The 22,059-nt window shown below is 43.5% G+C and overlaps 1 long non-coding RNA gene across 1 annotated transcript in view; it reads right to left on the bottom strand.

Annotated features, from left to right (window-relative positions):
- The window catches only part of LOC144819028 (uncharacterized), a 231,077-nt gene extending 217,924 nt beyond the window's left edge, over positions 1–13,153 (bottom strand). Inside the window, exon 1 of the long non-coding RNA XR_013607201.1 lies at positions 13,065–13,153. This is a non-coding gene — a long non-coding RNA (uncharacterized LOC144819028). The remainder of the gene's footprint in view (positions 1–13,064) is intronic.
- Positions 13,154–22,059: the final 8,906 nt, after the last annotated feature.

Genomic DNA, 22,059 nt, shown 5'->3' with positions numbered 1-22,059 from the left:
TATGATGCAATGTTCCACTGACTTGTGCTGCCTCTGATGTACATGCTCTGTTCTGTCCACTGGCTCTGTGGGTACTGTGGTGCATCTTTCCCCTTAGTTGTGCAGCTTCTCATGGACATGCTCTGCACTCTCTCATTGCCCTGGTTGGAACTGTGCTGCATCTTGCCCCTTAGTTGTGTAGCTTGTCATGGACATGCTCTGCACTCTCTCACTGCCCTGGTTCGAACTGTGCTGCTTCTTGCCCCTGGTTGTGCAGCTTCTCATGGACATGCTCTGCACTCTCTCATTGCCTTGGTTGGAACTGTGCTGCATCTTGCCCCTTGGTTGTGCAGCTTCACGTGGACATGCTCTGCACTCTCTCATTGCCCTGGTTGGAACTGTGCTGCATCTTGCCCCTTGGTTGTGCAGCTTCTCATGGACATGCTCTGCACTCTCTCATTGCCCTGGTTGGAACTGTGCTGCATCTTGCCCCTTTGTTGTGCAGCTTCTCATGGACATGCTCTGCAATGTGTACTGGCCACTGGGCTGGCTCCTGGGTACATCAGAGTGATATCTTTGTGATGTTTAATAAAGTCAGTTACTCATGTTGTGTACTTTGTCAGTGTCCGTGCTTGTTGTGTACTTGCATTGTGTATTTCTTGTGATTTACAACATGCCCTGTCTACCACTTTCACATGACCAAAGGTCTGTATTTGTTTTCAGCTGTAACAGGCAATAGATTTTGTCTTGTCTTTGTGACAGAGGCAGGTGGACTCAGAGGGATCTTTTAGTCTAACTACAAGTTATCTACACTCCCCATTTGTACATATGTCAATAGCTGATATTGTTGCTATCAAGGTGGGGATTATATCCCCATCATAGACAGGCAGCCGGTCCAGGGTCCATCATGTATGTGTGATGGTTGTTGATGTGTCAACAGCAATGTCGATGTATGCTCTTCTGGTGATGGCCTGCCTTCCTAGTCACATGTGCTAAGTTGTATGTGTGCAATTGTGATGGGATGGGATGTGAGGGGAAGACTTTGTGGTGGTGGTGTGGATGCTCCTATATTTGGCAGCTACGCAGTGTATGAGCCAGGTGCTGTGTGCCAGTCTGTTTGCATTGTGTGTCTTGTGCTTGGGTGCACATGTGGGTGTTCTGGCAGTGCAGTGTGTTGTGGTTTCATTGCAGTCATGTGGTCCACCTAGTTGTTGTTGCTGGCAACTGTGAGTATGCAGGGTGTGTGACAGGCAAGTCTGTGTTGTTGATGGGATATGTGTCTGCTCACAGTGTGTGTTCAGTGTGCAGCCCTATTCTATTCCATTGACATGGTAGAGGCGTGTTGTCTCTCACTGATGTCACCTGTGTGTGTTTGTTCTCCAGTATAGTATGTGTGATTTGTGCTCATTCTATCCTGTTTCTTGGTATGTGCATCATCCCCTTTGTGTGTTGCTGCTCCTTGTATTTGTGTGCGGTGCACTGTTGACCTGTTTGGTTATGAGTTACAGTTCACTTGTGTGTTGTGTGTCCTATTCCCTTAGCTTGCCAATGTGTGTGCCTCACCATCCGTTAATCTATTCCACTGTGTTTGTGTTGCAGGACTGTGCACAGGGCCAATGTGCCAGTGTGTCCTTTGTCCCTTTGCTCTTATGTCAGGTTCTTGTCCTGGTTTGCAATGCTTGTAGGTTGTATGCTCTCCAACTGTTGTTGCTGCACTGGGCTCTGTTGATGTTGTTGGCACCTGTGTGTTCCTGAGTTTTGCTTGTGTAAGTGTATTGCTGGTTGTCTGCGTGTCTACAGTAGCACCACTACCCTTCCAGGATATGATGTTGTCTGTGTCCTGCTTAGTGTTGTGGAGGTTCTTTTTGTGTCCCTGTGATGTGTGGTTGTACATCTGTTTATTTTCTCCCACTACTTGTCATGCCTGCAGTGCTGTGAGTGTATTTTGGCTTACATTGCCCTGATGTGCATCCTTCTGATCTTCTGCATTTGACTTTGTGCACTTCCTATGTTTATTGTGCCTCTGCAAGGCTTGCCTTCTTGTCACCCAGAGTTGTTGTTGCACACAGTTAACTGTGTTTTGCATTGCTTGACTGTGCCATCCAGGTGTTGTTTGCTAGACGGTGGCGTTGTGCTGTGTTGCTTCTCTTGTATGTGCTGTAGACATGCTTTGTGTTGTCCATATGCCTTTTCTTGAGTGTCCCCTTAGTTTTGAGTATCTGTGTGCATGCTCTCCATTGCAGCTGGCTTCTGCTATGTGTGTCTGGCTGTGGGTATTGGTGGCTTGTGTATGGTCTGGTGGTGTGTTTGTGGTGGTTGATGTTCATGTGTGATGTGTGTGTTGTATTTGTGATTGTACAGAGTGTACTTGGCATCAATGTGGGGTGCCTTTTGGTGATTGTGTTGCCATTGCCCTGTGGTTGGGTGTCTTGTGTTCATGTTCACCTCAACATTCTGTGCTTGTCCAGCAGGTTGGGGTGGGGGGGAGGGATGGCCTATGTGCAGCTGCCTGGGAGGGGGTGGGGCTGGGGGACTTGTTGATGCTCCTGCATGTCTCCTTGTGTGTGTGGTGTGCCTTCTGTGTGTGTGGTGGGGTGGAGGCCCTGTGGGCTGATTGGACGGCCCATGCCTACCTGTCTGCCTTGCTGGTATCTTGGATACTTGGGTTCTGGCGTGTGCGCCGCTATGGTGCGATGTCCGTGGGCTGGCTGTGGTGTTGCGTGTGCAGCGTGTGCCTGATGCGGGGGGTGATTGTGCTGAGGTGGGACTGGTGTGGGTGCACTTGTGTGTGATCCTGTATGGTGTGCAGGGTTGTATAGGGATTTACAAGTGGCCCGGGCAGGCCAAAACAAAAGTGGCCCACATTTGCATATTGCCTTGCAAAACACTGCCATACATGCCAATAGACCCAATTCAGGCGGGAGACTACCGATTTTTCAGGCCACAAATGGATTTATTTCACCTGTCTCCCACCTGAAATTGCATTTTCTACAATATAAATCAATGGGGAATTTTCATTCACCCGATGTTTTATTTTAAATCTCCCACGTCCCTGTCCTAAAATATTGGCATGTATGCACTGCTTCATTGAAATTCTATTACAAAAGGGGTGTGAGTTACAAAAACCAGGGATTAGTTAACACTGGTGACGCACCTGAAAACAAGTGAGGCGACTTTTGATCATGCCCCTTGCACCGCTCAATATACATTTATTACTGGGCCGGCCCAGCAAGAGGAAGGGAGTGACATCTCTGTCATTGATGAGAGGGTGGCAATGGATGCACATTTACCTCCAGAAAGGCCTCTCAGGCACACACTGGGCCGCTGGTGGTCATTTGAAAATGCAGTAACCGCCCAAATCGGTCCACCAAGTCTGCCCAAAAGAGCAGCCCTCAGCTAGGACTGGACACCGGCCCCTCGGGCATTGACCTAGTGCCCTCGTTACCAATCTGACGCTGCTGGTATGGACAGGTACCAGTGTTCATGCATGCTGTGGTGTGGTATTTGTGTATTGCATGCTTGCGTACCTGCGGCAGTGTCCACGACGGTGCATGACTTGCTGGTAGTGGTAGTAGGAACAGGGCCAGGAAGGCATGTAGGGCTGGATCCATAGCGGTCGGGTCCGCGCGGTGGGTCTCGTGGCACTGTTTTCCCTCTCCATAGTGGTGCTTCCGCCGTCTATGAGATGGAGGTGTTTCCACTGCGGTGTTCTGGTTTGTTTACGACAACGTAATATTGCGGATGGTCAGGACATCATTCCGCACGGCGGTGAGCCTGGATTGGCTCCGTCCGACGTGGTGTCTGGTTTATTCCCGCGGCGGTTCACGTTTTTACGTGGCGGACGGTAAATGTGCCCAGTTCCCCTTCCTAATGTGGCGGACGTAAGGCCCCCTGCTGGCGGACGATGAGGTGCATTTTCCGCCGCCTCCATCCCAGCGGTCATGCATCCGTCCGCCATCATAATCGGCCCCTATGAGTGTGGGGAATTCGCGATCGGTATTTTCAAGCGCCTTCTTGAAAGCCTGTAGTTCAGCTCGCTGAACTGTACAGTCTCCGAGAGATTGAGTTTTTGTGACCATAGGTCTAAATTTACCTTCACGCCAGCGACCTTTAACAATCGCGCATGCAGCACTGTAAGCTTGTATATCCCCAATTGCGGGCTGTGCTGATCCGTCTGTATATATTATACAGCCGTAATGTTCAAGTGGCAGATTTTCAGTCGGCAGAGGACATTCTAATTCGTATTGTAGGATTTCTTGTGTTTTTAAATACGGGTCAAAAACGTATTCAACATCTGTTGCAGAAAGAGAATTAACACATTGTATCCATCTCGGATGTAGAGCTTTTGCATTTGGAATGCTTGCTTTTGTCACTGCCTCTAAGGCAGGTGCAGGTGTAACGATTTTAATGCGTTTACCCTGTACGAGGGCTCTTTCTTTTGATACATCAGTCTGAAGCGCTGTCAGTATTTTTTCTGTTGAAGTGAATTTCATTTCAGCTTGTGTGTACAAGTGTGACTTGTATGCTATTGGTACCGTCTCACCTTCGTTAAAGGTTAGGTATGTTAATCCGCATCTCCCTGGGATGATTCAGATCACTAGGTTACGCACGCTGTCACGTGTTTGTAACTGTGTTTTTGCTAACATGTCTGTTTGCACTGAACGCACAATTTCTGTGTGTTTTTGTGTCCAATTTGTAGGTTTGAAATCAGGTTTGATTAGTTCATAGAGAGGTTTAACCCTTTCTGCAAAGTTTAGAACCTATGTTCTTCCAAAATTCAGGAAACCTAGAATTGACTGTAAGTTTTTTAGCGTTTTTGGAGGTTGGAGAAGCGCACATTTCTCTAGAAAGTTTGCTGCCAGGCTTTTGCCTTCACTTGATAACGCATATCCCAAAAATAGGATGTTGAGGTGGGCAATTCGTGATTTCTTAAAATTGAATTTGTACCCTTCAGAGGCGAACCCAAGTATTATGGTGTTCACTCTTTTCAAGTGTACGTCCAAATCATCATCTGTAAGATAGATGTCATCGACATAGGACAATGCCTCATCATCGTACATTTGTAGTAACTCCTTTAAGCTGGCTGAAAATAACCCTGGACTATTCTTGAATCCCTGGGGGAGACGGTAAAATTGTCGCTGTGCCCCATTAAGGAGAAAGAGGTCAAATACCTGCTTTCAGGTGCAATGTTTTGACAAAAGAAACCATTTGAGATATCTAATGTAGTTTTATATTTTTTGCGCACAATGTTATTCATCAGTGCTGCATTATGTGCATTTTGTACTGCAAAAGTTTTGCAACAAGAGTTTAGATGTCTGTAATCCAAAACTAGACGATATGAATTGTCTGGTTTGGAGACAGGAAACAAAGGATTGTTCATTGATGAGGTGCATGTTTCAATCACCCCTTACTATTCAAGTTGATTTAAAATCTCCCTGACCTGTTTTTTAGCTTCCTGTTTTACAGGATATTGCCGTGGCATTGTTGGTTGAGTTTTCAACTGGATTTTATGGTGAGGGGAATTCTCATCATATCCTACATGATTTTCATATAGTGCTGGGACCTGGGCTATAGCCCATTTCCTAGCATATGTGTTTTTTTATGAATTGATTTGAGAAGGCTGGCATAATTATATCTTCGCCATGTGGGCACTCCCTGACAAATTCAAGTGGCCAGTCTTGTTCAGCTAGAAGAATGTCATAACCCTTAGAGAGCTTCCCCCAAAAGAGTGCTCTAATTTTTCTTGGTTTGTCCCCCTCCATCCGGAGTGTTACTTCATATAACTTATGTGGTGCACTAACCCTGGTATCTGCAGTTTCAACTTGGATACTTCAGTCCACTGTCTCCAGATGATCCTTCAGGATCTTGCGAGCTATGGTTACCTGTGCTGCGCTGTCTAGCATTGTTTGGGCCCACTCCCCATTCTTGAGTTTTGTCCTCAAGATCCTCGGCATGTCTGATCTTTAGACTTGCTACCTTCTTTTTCGTAAATTGGGTTTTCTTATTTTTTGGAAAGTGCTGTTCGTCTTTAGACTTCACTCGTTCTTCTTTTTGTTCTGAACATCCTCTTCTTTCGGATTTCTGCGAGGAAGTCTGAAAGGTACGAGAGGAACGTGCATCATTATCTTGATATCTGTCATGTTTTTTCAAATGATCCCTATTTCTATGTCTGTGTTTTCCCACTTCTTTTTGGCAGTAGTGAGATTATTTTTAATAAAAACATTTTCAGGATTTTCAGTTAGTTAAGGTTTTACTGGTTTCCCACCCAAACTATCTCTACCTAGTTCTTCATAGGATTTTTCAATAATTCTGGCAAGCTCATACGATTGCTCAGTAATATCTGTTTCTTTTAGTTTTTGGCGGATCGCCACGGATGCTGCTTCACCTTTAATGCTGGCTAATAGTATAGCCGAGACCTGTTTGAAGTCTTTCAGTAATTTCATACCCAGATTTAAGGCCGGTTCTGGACTGTATTCATTTTGACTCCGTCTCAGAACGTTTGGTATTACCGCCATAGATGGGACACCATGTGTTTTAGTGTAGATTGAAGCAAAGACTGTACCCCAAGTGTCGCAGTCCTCCACGTGTGGTGCAATCCCCATTGGAAAACAGATTGTCAGAATCCTGTGTTTCTCATGAGGTGTACTATCAGGGAATACTGCCTCTATTTGAGTAATTTTTTGTGCTAACCAGAACGGAATTTGTTCTCGTTTTGCGGGCAATTTACCAATGACTGACTGTATAGTCTGTGGTGTAATTTTTGTTTGTGTTCCCTTGATGAGGGATGTGCTGTGGAATTCTTACAGCTGGTTGGATTGTTAAAGTCCTCATGACATATTGAACCAACTGCCTGTGTATTTTAATCAGCTGTTTTAGCTGAGCTAACAGTTTAGGACCTGTCATTGTTTCAATGTCAGGATGTGGTGTAGATCTGGCTAGTACCGGCCATGTTGCTCCTGGTCTACCTAGTTGACCGAGCCTGGTAATGTGATTTTGATGTTGTAGGGCGCCATTAAACCAGAGCTGATGCTCTTGGTAAGTTAGTGGAATTTCAACGTCCTCGAAAGGAATGTATTCCGCTGGTGGTTCCTCTAATTTATAGTAGTGGAACTCGTGTGTTGCTGCATTTGCTGCAGGAAATAGAATCCATAAATAGAATACCTCTGTCTGCCGATATTCATGTGCCTCTATAACAAATATTACTTTACCACATCTGGGTGATATTCCTTTTTCTATAAGTTTTATAGTAATGGTTTTCCTTATATTTACCGGGATCAGTATTGCATCTCGGTCATTTTGTTGGAGATTTGTGTTATCCAAAACTGCCTGAGCTGCTAGTGCAGCTCTCTCTCTCTCTCTCTCGTCGTCACTTTCCATTATTTTGTTGACCGTAAGTGTTTGCAGAACAAGTTTCAAGGAGCCAAAGATTAGAAGCACGATATTTTAGAACGTTGTATCCTTCAACATTAAACTAACTAAAAACTAATACATAGGATTTTTTTCTCTTCAGTTTAAAGTGGATATTTTATCCTTTAACCCACTCCAGAAGTCTATTGGAGTATTTTACGGGAAAAAGGGGTCTGTGTGAAAAGCACGACTGAGTTACTCTAGAATCTAGCGTTAAATTATCGCCTTCCCAAATGTTGGGCACCATGTAGTGTAGTTCCTATGGGCCAGATGAAGATAAATAGTATTTACCGATTCTAAAATACCGAATTTTACCAAATCGGTATTTCAGAATCGGTAAATGCAATGTAGGAAAAAAATCGGTAATATTTACCGAATCGGTAAAATTCGGTATCGGAGACTCGGTATTTATCGAATCGGTATTTACCTATTCGGTATTTACCGAATCGGTATACCCTATTCATTCCTATTGGCCTTTTTGGCCATAGGATTGCATGGGAAATACTGATTCGGTAAATACCGAATCGGTAAATACCGAATCGGGAAAAATAAAAAACAAAAGTGAAACCAATGAAGGCAGCCAATCAGGTGCAAACACACTCCCCCTCCCTACCAGGAAGTGGCTACCCAGGCAGCTGCAACTAATTAGAAAGTTCTGGAGAGGCAGTCAGAGCTGAGTAGAGTCACAGAGCAGCAGGGAGAGTTTATTGAAAGTTTATGAACTGAAAAATGGCAAGCAGCAGTGAAAGCCAAAAGCTAGACAGGAAGAGGAAAATGAAGTTCAGCAGCATGGAGCTGCAGGTACTTGTGGAGGAGGTAGTGAGGGTGCACACCAAACTTTTTGGCAGGCAATCCCTCACTGTTGCCGAGTCTGCAAAAGAAAAATCTGGCAGGCAATTGTTGAAAAGGTGAATGCTGTGGGAGTCACATCCAGGAACACTGAGGATCTGAAAAAAATGTTCTATGACCTCAGGAGCCTCACCAAGAGGAAAATGGCTGAAATCCACAAGCAGGCAGGCCTAACCGGTGGAGGCAGGAACACAGCCCCCCCTGACTGACCTGGAGGAGTCGGTGGCCTCAACCATTGAGGCAGACAGCGTCTGCGGACTGGGAGATGTGTACAGCTCAGCCAGAGGTGCACCAAAAAAAGGTAAGACGCATGCGCAGCATGACACCCCATGCCAACCTGCTTCCCTTCACCCTTTGTGGACAAGCAAACCCCAGTCCAGTACTGCTAGTACTAAACAGGAGCAATGCATTATGGGACATGTAGTCAGCAAATGTATGAACATGTGTAACAGCGCAGACATCAGCAAGTTAGTGAAATTATTGCAGATAAATGAAAGTGAAATGTGTAAATCATTTATTGTAGTGACCGTGACACAGTAGCACTCATTTAATATACGCTCATTTATACCTTGGGGCCAAATCACGCAGCCGACCCACTGACACAGAAGGGACTGCACCAGAGAGGGAGGAGAGTGATGGAGCAGGTCCAAGCTGAGTGCAAGTCTCGCAGGACAAAGGTGACACAACTGGCATCTCCCAGGAAGATGACACTGTACTGACCCCAGAGTTGCTGCACTCCCCACAGCTTTCCCAATCCCCTCAGATGCAATTTTCTCCAGAAATCTCACCATCTCTGCTCCAGTCCACTCCTGTAACCCAACCAGCAAGGAGGCGTGTCGTGGCCCCACTATCAACAATGGAGGCAGCAGAGGGGGAGGGGGAGGCTGAAGACACTGTGGATGAGAGTTCAACAGCACTGCAGTCCATAAATGAGATGGGCCCTTCTCGCAGAAGACCACGCAGATGCAGCAGTGCAGGTGGACGTGGTGAGAGCACTGTGTTCCGTGGGCTGGAGGGTAACATGGTGCACATTCAAAGGATGCAGGGCAAATCAATCCAAGCCTGCCAACGCCAAATCAGAGCCCTGAATGTGCACATAGGAGACATAGGGAAGGGCATGAGCGACATAGTGGAGGCGACTAAAGGAGTAGCACAAACAAATAGGGACATTGCAGCAGGGATGCAGCAGATGAGCCAATCTGTAACGCAGCTATGCACAAAACTTGACAGTGTGACACACACATGGCGCAGGGATGCCCGTGCCCAGAATACGGCCATCAATCGCTTGGCCACTTCCACATCCCTGCTATGCAGGAGAGGCATAAATATGCAGGAGGCATTGACACAGAATACCACTGAGGTCACCAGGGGCATGGCCAGAATGACCAGTGCTCTAGAGGCAATGCTGATATCCCACACAGCACTGAATCCTGCCCTGGACGTGCCAGAGGGTGATGACTCAAGTAGCCGGAGCAGCATGGCAAGCTCAAATGTGGAGACACGGAGGAGTACCAGGCGCCAAGCTGAGGCTGCAGGGCACGCTGAACAAAGCGAACAACATCCAAGTGGCTTAGGCAAGCGCGGGCACAAGTGACATTACCGTTCATGGGTGAAGTAACCCGGGACATACAGGCCCCACGTGTATTACATTTTATTTTGCACTTATGTGCTTGAACGTTGTGGCACCATTAAAAAACATTGGTCCCATACACAACATGTCTGTGTCTCATTACTTACTCAGCAATAGTTGCGTGTAATCTTCTCATGTCTGCATCTACCATCACTTGGTGTTGACACTCCAGCTGGTTGTGGTTCAGGCACAGCAACCTCATCGTCATGATCCTTAAAGTATGATAACTCCACCTCTGTGCCCTTCTTTACGGCAAGGTTGTGCAACATGGCACAGGCAGAAATGATTTTACAGCAGGTGATGGGGGTATACTGCCGGGCACCTCCACTCTTATGCAGGCACCTGAACCTGCTCTTCCATATACCAAAGGTACGCTCACAATGTTTCTTGTGCTCTTGTGGGCCCTGTTAAATCTCCTTTGGCTGGGTGTTGAGGGGTTGAGGTAGGGGGTGAGGATGAAGGAGCGGAGGGCATATGCACTGTCTCCTAAAAGGAAATGGGAGTACATTACTCACATGCATACATGTACTTCTTTCTGCAATAGGTGTTAATGGGGTTGCACACTGTGTCTTACCTAGCAGGTACCCTTCACCAAATTCCCCTGCTGTCAGCCATGCATAGATACCGCTGTTTTGAAGTATGAAGGAGTCCTGGATACTCCCAGGAAATTTTGCCACAATGTCAGTGATGGCGCACTTGGCATTGCAGATCACCTGTACATTGATGGTGTGGGTGGACTTTCTATTCCTATATATGTATTCGGTGGCAGCAGGGGGACAAATGGGAATGTGGGTGCCATCAATGCAGCCAATGATATTGGGGAAATGCGCCATCAGATAAAAGTCAGTATCTGTTTGTAGCAGTTCAGCATGGGTTGCAGGGAAAGATATATACTGGTCCATCCTCTGTACCGTGGCATCAAGGAATTTGGTGAAAAAGCGTGACAGGCTGCTCTGGGTCACCCCACCTACCGCAACAACCACACTCTGGTAATTCCCAGACACAAGCAAGTGTAGGCTGCACAGCACATGCACGTGGGGTGGAATGGCGTGTGCCCTTGGGGTAGTGTGCTCCAACAGTGGGTGGAGGTCCCTGATGAGGTCCAAGATGGTGTCTGGGTCCAACCTGTACCTCTGGAGAATCTCCGGCTCTGTGAGCATGAACAAGGTGATCCTCTGTCTGTAGACCTGCTCCTGTCTCAGCCATTCCCTCTCTCCTTCCTCCCGTAGCCGTAGCCGCCTCCCAATGACATAGAATGCCGCCATTGTGAAAAAAGTATTGCATTTTGGGTCCTTTTTTATAGGCTGCACCTGGTTACCACCTGATTTCAATCCATGGTAAATACAGACACTTAAATACCGAATTTCAAGCAAATTCGGTATTTAAGAGCTTACCTACATCTCAATTTTCAATTTTACAACTTCTTAGTTACTGAATCGGTATTTTACCGAATCGGTAAATTCACCGATTCGGTAAAATTACTGATTCGGTAAATTTACCGATTCGGACGATTTTCTGTCCCCTACATCCCAAAAGCACAATACCGGTCGGAAACGGCCGAAAATCGGTATTTTCGGCCGTTTCCGACCGGTATTGGGCTACCTACATCTGGCTCTATATTCCCAAAAGGCTCTGCACATTGGAATAGTGTATCCTGTAGTTTAGACGTAGGACTGAAGTCGACTAGGTCTCTACCAAACATACTAGACTTAATTGTGTGTGTGCCTGCTAGCTCAGAGGTCACTAGAAACTTTCTCGAATGAACAAGAAGGGATTAGTTTCTGACAACCGCTCAAAATATGACAACTTTGTTTCCCAAGAATAAGAAATATATCTCTAGAGTCGCGGAAACAATAGATAGTTATTTCACTCAGTCAATCGTGCATGCTTCGTTTCACCAGAGGTGCAGAGAAATAGAGAGACGGGCGTTTTCAATAAAAGGTGTTTATTGAACAGTCTTCTTTCTCAAGCATAAGAAATGAACTGCTGCAATTGTAATACTTGCGGTAAATTACAAAGCGTACAGTACGAAGGGTATTATAAAATAATATTGTAAAAGCATGATATGGTTTCTCAGCCATAAAATACATGAAATGCATAAAATACATACAGTGATAAATAATGACTAAAAGTACTCAACTGGTGTTTCTAAAATATGCCTACCCCGGTGAACCTAACCTAGGTCTAGTACAAGGGAAGATGTAAGTGAGGTGTAGTTTAGTTTCAGTATTCTTTTGCCAAGAATCTATCCAAGAATTCTCTTAGGGTCTAATCAGCTCCATACCTTGGTTTTAGAATGTAGGAGGTCTGGTATCTCTCTCTCAGGACTCGATTTCCCAGCAACCTGCAAGGGTAGCCTGGAAACACTGGAGCTGGATTTCTCGGCAGGAGAAAGTACAGTGCCTCTCAGTGCCTCAGCTGGAGGGTCGGCTTCCTTTGGCACTTGCTGCAGCAGGGCGCGTCCGGCAAGTAGATAGTCGAACTACTCCAAACCACTGTGTGTTTGTTTGGAAAAGTGTGGGCATATTTATACCTTGAAGGTCCCGAGTTTGATGTAAGATTGGACATAGTAACATCATTAGAGACTTAATTCTCTGAAAACTCCATGATTCTTGGATAAATTAATATCATGCAGGGGGAAGTCCTTGACTGCTGAAGGCGGGTTTTTCCAAGAAGTCGTTGTAGATTTTCGGAACTAGTGGAAGTAGACAAGCCGTATTAGGACTACTTGAGTTGTGTCTTAATATGGTTATGATTTCTATGGCTATATAAGGATACGGTATTTTATACCTATATAAGGGGATGTATGACGGTACGACACGTACCGTCACAACGCGTGCTTTTACAACGCAAGTCGTAACCCCGACTTGCGTTGGGGGCGCAGATAGTAAATAATATAATTTACTATTCCAACACCAGTCCCCGTAGATACTAGGGAAGGAGTTGGAACAGTAAATTTATTATTCTTTATCCTCTAGCGCCTTCCAGCGCAAGTTGTGGTTACGACTTGCGTTGTAAAGGACGCGTTCTAAAAGTACTGCGGTGTAAAATCCACGTCGAAAAGGATGTTCCCCATATAAGGGCATGAATCTGGAAAATTACACTAGGGTCCTAAAACACTATACAACAGTTCTATTTACAGAATCAGTTGAGATGGAACCAGGAGAAGCTTTAGTAGATAGAAAAGTTTTATACTCACCATCATCTCCAGCTAATCACTTAGGAAGGGATGTGATGTCCCAAAAAAATATGACAATGCATTTTGTGTCTGATGGTACAATGGTCTGCACAACTCTGAAAAAGATCAATGATGTTACTCAGGAGAGCAGAGATCAATAAACAATACCAAGTCGGGCCCACAGATGAAAGAGGGTTTCTAAGGGCAGTATATGCTATAATATCAAATGCACCCCAACTGAAGGGAAGATTAGTATAAATACCACAATAATAACTGTTCAGATGTCAAGGAACAGCCCAATCACATTAATTACAGGACATGCTACCCTTGATAACTAGAGATGGAATCGAAATTACTATTATATCGGCCACTGTCAAGCACGAAACAACATGGACATACGTAATATTCATAAAACCCGCACTAAGATTACAAAACCTATTTGATGAACAACTGTTTGAAGATAATAAGCCAGCAATTTTCACAGTGGTGTCGGAAATTGCAGTAGCGATTCGGGTAGAGTTAGAGATAAGAACATCTATACACAAGCCAAGTCCCAACTTTATGAAGGACCAAGATTTAGCAATCACCACAGTTGTGGACAACAGGACCATATGATGTATGTTTGATACAGACACCAACACCAGAAAAAGTACCATAAAGGCAGAAGCACTTTTACCAAGTGTTGAACAGCATCCATTGTGAAAAGAAGCAGATGAGGAGATATCACTCATTATTACAGCATTGGTGCAGCAGGGGGTACTATATCCAGGAGTTTCACCCTGCAATATTACTATATACCCGTTAAAGATATCAAAGGGGGGTACTTGGAGGATCGTACAGTAATATTGCCTCCTAAATAATAATGTCGTACATGAGTTCCCAGTGGTACCAGATCCATCAATATTATTGACAAACATCCCTGAGTTCCCAGTGGTATTTCAATCCGTCAATAATATTGACAAACATCCCAGCTGATGCAACACATTTCTCAGTGATTGATTTAAAAAATGCTTTCTATAGTGTCTCCCTACAGTCAATATCTAACAACATTTACCTGTAGAGGAACCCAGTATATGTATACTTGTCTGCCACAGGGGTACTGTTAGTCCCCTAGTATATTTAACCGGTAGTCAAAAATGACCTTTCAAACTTCCAGGGTGACAGTGTGATGCTGTAATATGTTGATGATATCTTGATAAGTAGCAGGTCGGGAGGACAGTGCAGAAAATATACCACCAATTTGTTAACAATCCTAGCATAAAAAAGGTACAGAGTTGAAAAGGATAAATTGAAATACACAGTTCCTGAAGTGCATTCCTTGGGCCAAATAACATCCGCCTCAGACCGAAGAGTTGCACCAGAAAGAGCTGAATGTATCAGAAAAAAGACAGAGCCTAAACCAGTGAAAGAGATGCAACATTTAATAAGCCTCTGTCATTATGTCAGACAGGGGGTGTTTGATTACAGTTCACTAATAGCATCATTATTGCATAGAATAAAAGAAGCAAAACAAGCAAAATAAATCATACACTCTACGGAGGAAATGACAGCAATGTTTAAGAAACTAAAAGTGTTGCCTTTGTGTTTGGTACACCAAATTACAACAAGGAGTTCTTCCTTTTCTTCCATAGCAATGGTACAACCATGACATCAGTACTAACACAAACATATTCTTTGGGTCAAAAGCCAGTTGCCTACAAGAGTGCATTATTAGACCCAATAATGATAGGACACTTTCCATGCAAAAAAGCACTTGCAAGCACTGTTTTTGGTACTGTAAAAAGCACACCTATTGTGATGGGCTCTTCTCTCACTTTGCATATGGAACATGTAGTGTTTGTGATAAGACAGAAAAAGGCACATTAACCACACAATGAGTTTCATGTTATGAAATAATATTAGCTTTACCTTCATTGGCAATGGTGAGATGTCACACTGTAAATCCCGCCACATTTATAGCACGCCCAGTACAGGAAAGAGATGAAGTACATGACTGCTCCACATTTACCCCTGATGAGGTTCTAAAAGCAGAAGAAGAGCCAGTACTCAAAAGTGTAATATACTTTGCTGATGGCTCATCCACAATTGACCAAGAAATAGCAATACAACATACCAGTGCAGCAGTAGTGGAGGGTAAAATACACAGTGATGTGTTCTTGATAACAGAGCAAATAACACTGCCTTCACATTATTCAGCACAGACAGAGGAGCTCATAGCTCTTGTGGCTGCTCTGGAAAATGGGAGAGGAGATAATATTACAGCGTATTCAGATTCAGCATATGTCACCAACACAGTACATTTTAGTATCTCTAGGTAGAAAAGAAGGGGATTCTTCAAAAGCGATAATACACCAGTAGCACAAAAAGATATTTTAGAACTCATAATTGAAGAATGAACAACTAGACTGGCATTAGTGAAGTGTTCAGCACACACAGGAACACAGGAGTTTGTGTCCAGAGGAAATGAGTTAGCAGATCAAACACCTAAAGAAGCACCTAGAGGCAGACAACCAATATACCAAATTTTCTGTGTAGGACAGAAAGAGGAGAATGAAGAAAATAAGACATATGAGATAAACGTATCCAGAACAACACCATATGTCAAGACTTTCCAGCTACATCTCGGAGAACAGCACCTGAGTTTGAGAACATTCTAGCACTGACTGGATATTCAGACAAAGCACTACAGGCAAACCAGTGAAGCCCCAGTAGGTATTGATCATTGCTTTAGATCAAATTCATCACACTGTCATTACTCCAATGTGCAATGAGTTGCAATCGGAGTCGTTCATGACAAATTTACATGAGATGGTAACTATGTATTTGAGTGTCAAACCTGTTGTAAATATTCCCGAAAACTAACTCTAAAGATGGATGGAGGTAGGCCCATGTGTATATTGTGATGCAAAAGCAGCTGCTAACTTCCTAGTAAGAGAGGTGATACCAAGCTGGGGAGTCCCAGAAGCAATAAGATCAGATAACAAACCTCATTTCACGAATGATATCTTCAAGCATATCACAGAAATGTTTGGAATAAAGCATTAACTGACTATAGCTTATCACCCACAAATGGAATTGTAGAATGCTTAATGGCCTTCTAGGAAACAAAATTAGCAAAATATAAGCAACTTTAAACGAAAAATGGTTAAACTGCCTTCCATTGCCTTTCCCCTACAGGAGACGTGAGGTGCGGCGGTTAGAGTAGTTGACTCTGGAGCGCAGGGCTTGTGGTTCTTTCACCGACGGCATCTCAGCTCAGCAATATGTGACTCTGGGCAATAGCTCATTTAATGTCCTTGACGGAACCCAGTGCCTTGAGATCCTTAAGGGTGATTATTTCACACTCTACAAATAAAGCATTTATGTACTGCATTATTCTCACTACGAAACACACCAAGTACTGATCACCACCTCACACACCATCAAATAGTGACAGGGAGGACTATTGAAAAGCAGCATCCTCCATCCAGATGAAAAAACAGACACTGAAACAAGTAGCGAGGTACTAGGAAAAGAAATGTATTTGTCTCAACTAACAAAGGCAGCAGAAGTGTTTTCTAAACAGGTTTTACGGTACCAATAAAAGAGCTCCAATGATCTTTCAAAGGCAGATCCGGTCCCACAACCAGGAGACACAGTGTACATCAAGAAGGACATCAGGAAGTGGAAAGACCCTAAGTTTTAAAGGACGTTATGCAGTCACTGAATCAACGGATACAGCACTGAAATTGAAAGACAGAACACCATGGATCCACCTGAGCCACATACAAGGGATAAACAAAGATTATTATCAGGTAATGTAAAGGAAATGAAAAGGTGGAGCCAAAGAAAGGAGAACCAATGAGGACATCCTCCCCTCCAACATGGCATTTGAACTTTGTTTCACCACAAAGAAAAATTTAGATATGTATTATTTTGTAATTTTTTCTGTTATGCACAGCTGGCTTGAGTATGTATACACATTATATTGGTTTGTCTAAAGAATTAATGAGCAACAATAATGGGTGTAATACTAGCAATATTGCCAATAATAGAATAAACAAGCATTCATGTTGAGAAATTAGAGAAAAGAATAGCGTACACTCGAACACTTACCCTAAGGATGACAAACTTTACACATGAAAAACTTTGTAGAAAAGACCACAAATACATCATGTTACGTGTGCTCACTAATACCCCACTCAACATCTGCCCCAATTCTATACTTAACAAAAGAGGTAGACCCAAGGATCACCCGCTGCTTGATACACTTATTGGCCTCTAGAGTAGTCGGTCAAATATAGCCCTATTTATTCCAAGCAACAAACAGATTCACAAACGCCTCTGCCTACGAAATAGGTAACAATTTAACCAGAATCATCACAGAGGGATCCATAATATGTGAAGAAGTAACAGATATGGAAAGAAGAGGACATGTTTTAGGAAGTTATAAAATACATAAATTCTTAAAAGAATATATGATACAGCAGGAGAAGCTAGCAATATATGATCCTGATGTTAGATGTAAAACAAACATTCCCGAGACTCCCCAAGATGGTTGTGAAACTAGGCCAGCAATGACAATAAATTGATCCATTTATTCAAAGGAGGGGTGGAATTTCAATTTCATAATTTCTTGACAAGAAAGATCTCTGTGGGAATAGGTGCTCAACGTTACACACACAAAAGTGTATAAGCCCATTTGGAATATATGTACCTCTAGTTACATCACTGTTAGCCCTAAGTCATTGAATTAACAGATGTTTTAAGGGAAATGGTAGTGTTTCAGTGGGGATCAACCATAATTGCAGCACCACAAAAAATCCAGAATGGCTACAACAAGGTAAATCCGGACTAATGGATTACAACAGACATTGTGGAGAAAAAGTCTATGCCCAACTGCCCCCCGAATGGCACAGCATCTGTTATTAGGTGACCCTGCATACCCCGGTGCTAATAATTCCAGGGGAGGATATTTCAGCATTGCACAAACACCCAATGTGCAAAATGATTACCCTTCTTCGCCAAAAAAGAACAAGAAGAGTATTTCGGATGGAACATATACTAAATATCCCATAAGACTTCTGATTTATGCAGGAGGGTCAATACACTTCTTCACCTTGCAAATAAAAGCAAATGCATGGTGGTTTCAGATCACAAGGTGGGAACTTTTAAAAATAATGAACAATACTGAAGAGGGCTTTAACTCTATTGAAAAAAGAAGTAAGAGCCATGCGAATGATGGTAACAAAAAACAGATATATGTGGGATTTGCTCACCGCTATTGACAGGAGAGTTTGTGCAAAAGTAGGAACTGCATGCTGTATATTAATACCAGGAATTATGCTGAAAACTGGCTCAATAACTAAAGCCATACAGACTTTTTATAATTTACAACACACTATGCATGAAGAAGGAGGTGCCCCAAATGAATGGTTCTCAAACTGGTTTAGTTGGCTTCAAATTGGTTATTTGGACTATTTAAATCAATCCTGGGTAGAGTTTGTTGAGTTCTGTGACACGGAACTCCGTGCAGTGCACAAAAAACTCCCCCGTACTACTCGAGCTCCTGGAGCTTCGGAGTTTCTTTAGCTAAATCCAGTTTGTGGTGATTGTCAGTGCCAGGTGCTTGTCTCCACTGTGCAATCATCGTGAGCGGCATCCTGCACAGGGCAAGCGGGCACTGCTTCTTCTCTGCTGCTCGAGTAGATTTTACTCAAGCAGCAGGTTTCTCAACATGAGCAGGCTGTTTCCCAATACGAGCGGTCGTGAGCATACACGACCACTCGCAATGAGAAATGTGACCGCCCGCGTCGAGAAATCTCATCAGGAGGTTGATTTATCAAGCTTGAGCTCGCCAACTTGATGTTGATGATCGCGAATGAGGAAAAATCTCTCTGGGAGGTGGAATTTCCTTGCTAACGCTCTCCAACTTGATGTTGACGAACGCGAGTGAGAAAAGAAACTCAGCTCCGTGAAGCAGAGTTTTTGGGAACTCCGTGAACTCCGCGTTACACGGAGTGCGGAAAACTCCTCAAACTCTGTGAGTGGAGCGGAGTTCACACCCCAGGCTTAATTTAAATCCTTACTTCCAATAATAATGGTGCTGCTTGTTATATTCCAATTAATATTACATTGCTGTAAAAACGCAGTCACAAAATTGGGAAAGGAAATGCACGTTAATTGACTGTTTGCAAGCCCTAGGTCCAGGATGAAAGATGATAGGACAAGTTCTGAGATAGTTGAAGATTAAACTAAAGGCGGAATTGTTAGTTTAGAGCGTGTTAACATAGACAGTGAGGAGGAGGACTCTGAGAAAGTGCCACTGAGAAAACCTCACCTGCATCCAAACAGAAATGTACATGATTGGACAGCAGTATGTGATCATACTTCGTGTTAATGAATTACAGTAGAAGAACTCAGAGAGAGAACAGATGCAACCTTTGATACATACTGACGGTAGCCAGTCATCAAAAAAACAATGCAACCAAGGAGTCCCTAGTAGAACAAACAAACCAGTATTGACAGTTCCTTCGGAGCATCATTGTGTGAGGGGTGGAATAGAGAGGTGGGATGCAGGCAACCAATCAGCTTTGAGGTCAATTTAGTAGGGAAAGATAAGGCACAGAGATGTTCAAATTACATTGCAACAGGATCACACATTCTGTTTGTGCTGAGGTTTAAGAAATAGACACGTCATCAGATTGCTACAAACCGAATGACATATGGTCAGATGGCACAAATTACACATAGTCAGATGGTTGCGCAGGAGGGTAGAAAGCTTGGCTTTAGTTGTATAATGTTGCTCAAATATGCCATATAGGTCCATTGTCAGTCACATGATTAGTATGTATGATTCAGCAGAAATACACTATATACAAGTCTACCTGTGAGCTAATCTGGGAGTTGGGTGTCAATCCTACCTTTTTTTCATCACTATCCCAGTCGCTGCAGAATAAAACCTTTAAATGTTATCACTTACACTTGCTAGTTTTTCTTCTTCAATTAAGGTCTAATCAACACTATATATAAAGTAACTATAGGACTAACTACTAGAGGTGCCTACGTTCTAGAACCAAAGGATAAAAGTGCCGGGTCAGACGGCTCAGTGGACTAATGCGTCCACTGCAGAATGCTGTGTTTGACCTCATTGTCAAATCCCGGCTGGTCCACTCAACCTTTCATTTATCTGAGGTTGATAAAATGAGTACCATTGAGTGGGGTAACAATAAACATCTGTTATCCAGTTTCTAAATTGAGGTGGGTAGTAGTGGTCCCTACGAGGGAAATACCGCACAATCAAATATATACTGAGTATTAGAAAAATATTCTAGTGTGAATCAATTGATTTTTGTAGACAATTTGGCTGGGGTGCTATTATGGCTCAAGTACACCTACTACCAAAGGTGCTACTAACACATTAGAACCAAAACATGCAAAAAAAATGAAAACACAGAGCTCTATTCAGCACTCCCCTTAGTAATACCAATAATCCAAAATGTATTGGATGGCTATAACCATTATACATTATATATTTTGAGCTAGTTTGAACAATGTTACAGAGAAAGCCAATGAACTGCACACAAAGTACAACAAGTCCCAGGTAGTCCAAAGATTCAATTTGTTGATTATGTCTTTATTTTTGGTACTCCCAGCATGGAATCTGCCAATTGCCAACACATATTTTGGCTACACATAGACTTTTTCAAGGTGATTTGCGCAACTTAGCGCAATGTATCTGGAATACTGCTATGCACAACGGTGTCCTTACGAGACCCGATATCCAAATGGTATTCAAAGAAATTCATCAATGGGCGGAGGCTTGTCCAGAAATGTACGTGTCCTCCACGACTCAGTCCCCAATAATATTGCCTCCGTCAAGTGATCCTCCTAAACAGATATCACCCATGCAGCTTAAAATTAGCTCAGCATCAGGACCAAATATAGTGTGATAGGGCTATTTTGGTTCCAATGTTAGGATCGCTCTGAGGTTGCTGGTGTGCCACCTTCCGTTACACGATCACTTTAAGAATCCGTATTACTCAATGTATAAAATCAAGATCCACGTTGACCCAATTCCTGTCAGTGGAGGTCCCTGAGAATGACCCCTCTTGCTCAATTTCACTCATCAGTTTAGATCTTTTTCTTTCTGCATGTCTTATTAATAAATCCATCATCCTGAAGGATGGTAATGATTTCAAATGTTCCCACTCACTTAGCAGGTCCAGGTCTAGATCCTCAAAAGAGGGTAAAATAATGACCCTAAGGCCTCTCGGTACCTCTTTGATCTCATATTTTAGCCTTCTATATACCCTTAACTGGGGAACTGGCTTTCATCAGGACTGGTATCCTTAGGGCCAGATTTATTCGTATTTGACACAGCACAATGCAGGAAAACAAATTGCGGTGCTGCGCTGCTTTAATTGGAAAGCACAGGAATGTGCCTGGTTTACCAAAATATGGTGCATTCCAGCTCGCTCACTGTGCTAGTGTACTGTGTGCTGCCTAGCGCCAACACAGGCACCCATACGCCATAGTGCAATAGTGCCTGCAGTACAGACAGGATTCTTTTTGTGCAGAAAAGGACACCTTTCTGTACAAAATTAGTCCTTAGAGGCTTTTTCCTCTCTTTTAGTGTGCTACAGAATGCAGGATATTTATCCTCATATTACCCCTATCAGGAAGGCGTACTATTATGAAGCATTCCCAGAATTACTACTCATGGTAAATGCGCCAAAAAGAATGGGTGACTACTTGGGAGCACCCACTCTCCACCCATGTAAAGCCTTCCCTGTGCAGATTAATGGAAGCTGGTGACTTTAGCTTTCTTGCATTACTTTGATTTACTGAGCTACAAAAGGCCACACACGGTGGCTTTCCATGGCTTGGCAAATCTGACTTAAGGATTGTGTTGCCTTTGTGTAAAAAGAAGGCTCTCTATGTAGTGTACTAAAAAGATGTACACTGTGCAGGGAGTCCAGAGAATCCCCAAATGATGCACAGAGGTAAAAGCAGATGCTCTTTTTGTGGTTGTGTG

Source organism: Lissotriton helveticus, chromosome 2_1 (assembly GCF_964261635.1).
Source record: "Lissotriton helveticus chromosome 2_1, aLisHel1.1, whole genome shotgun sequence".
Lineage (NCBI taxonomy): Eukaryota > Metazoa > Chordata > Amphibia > Caudata > Salamandridae > Lissotriton > Lissotriton helveticus.
This window is presented reverse-complemented; position numbering and strand designations above follow the sequence as displayed.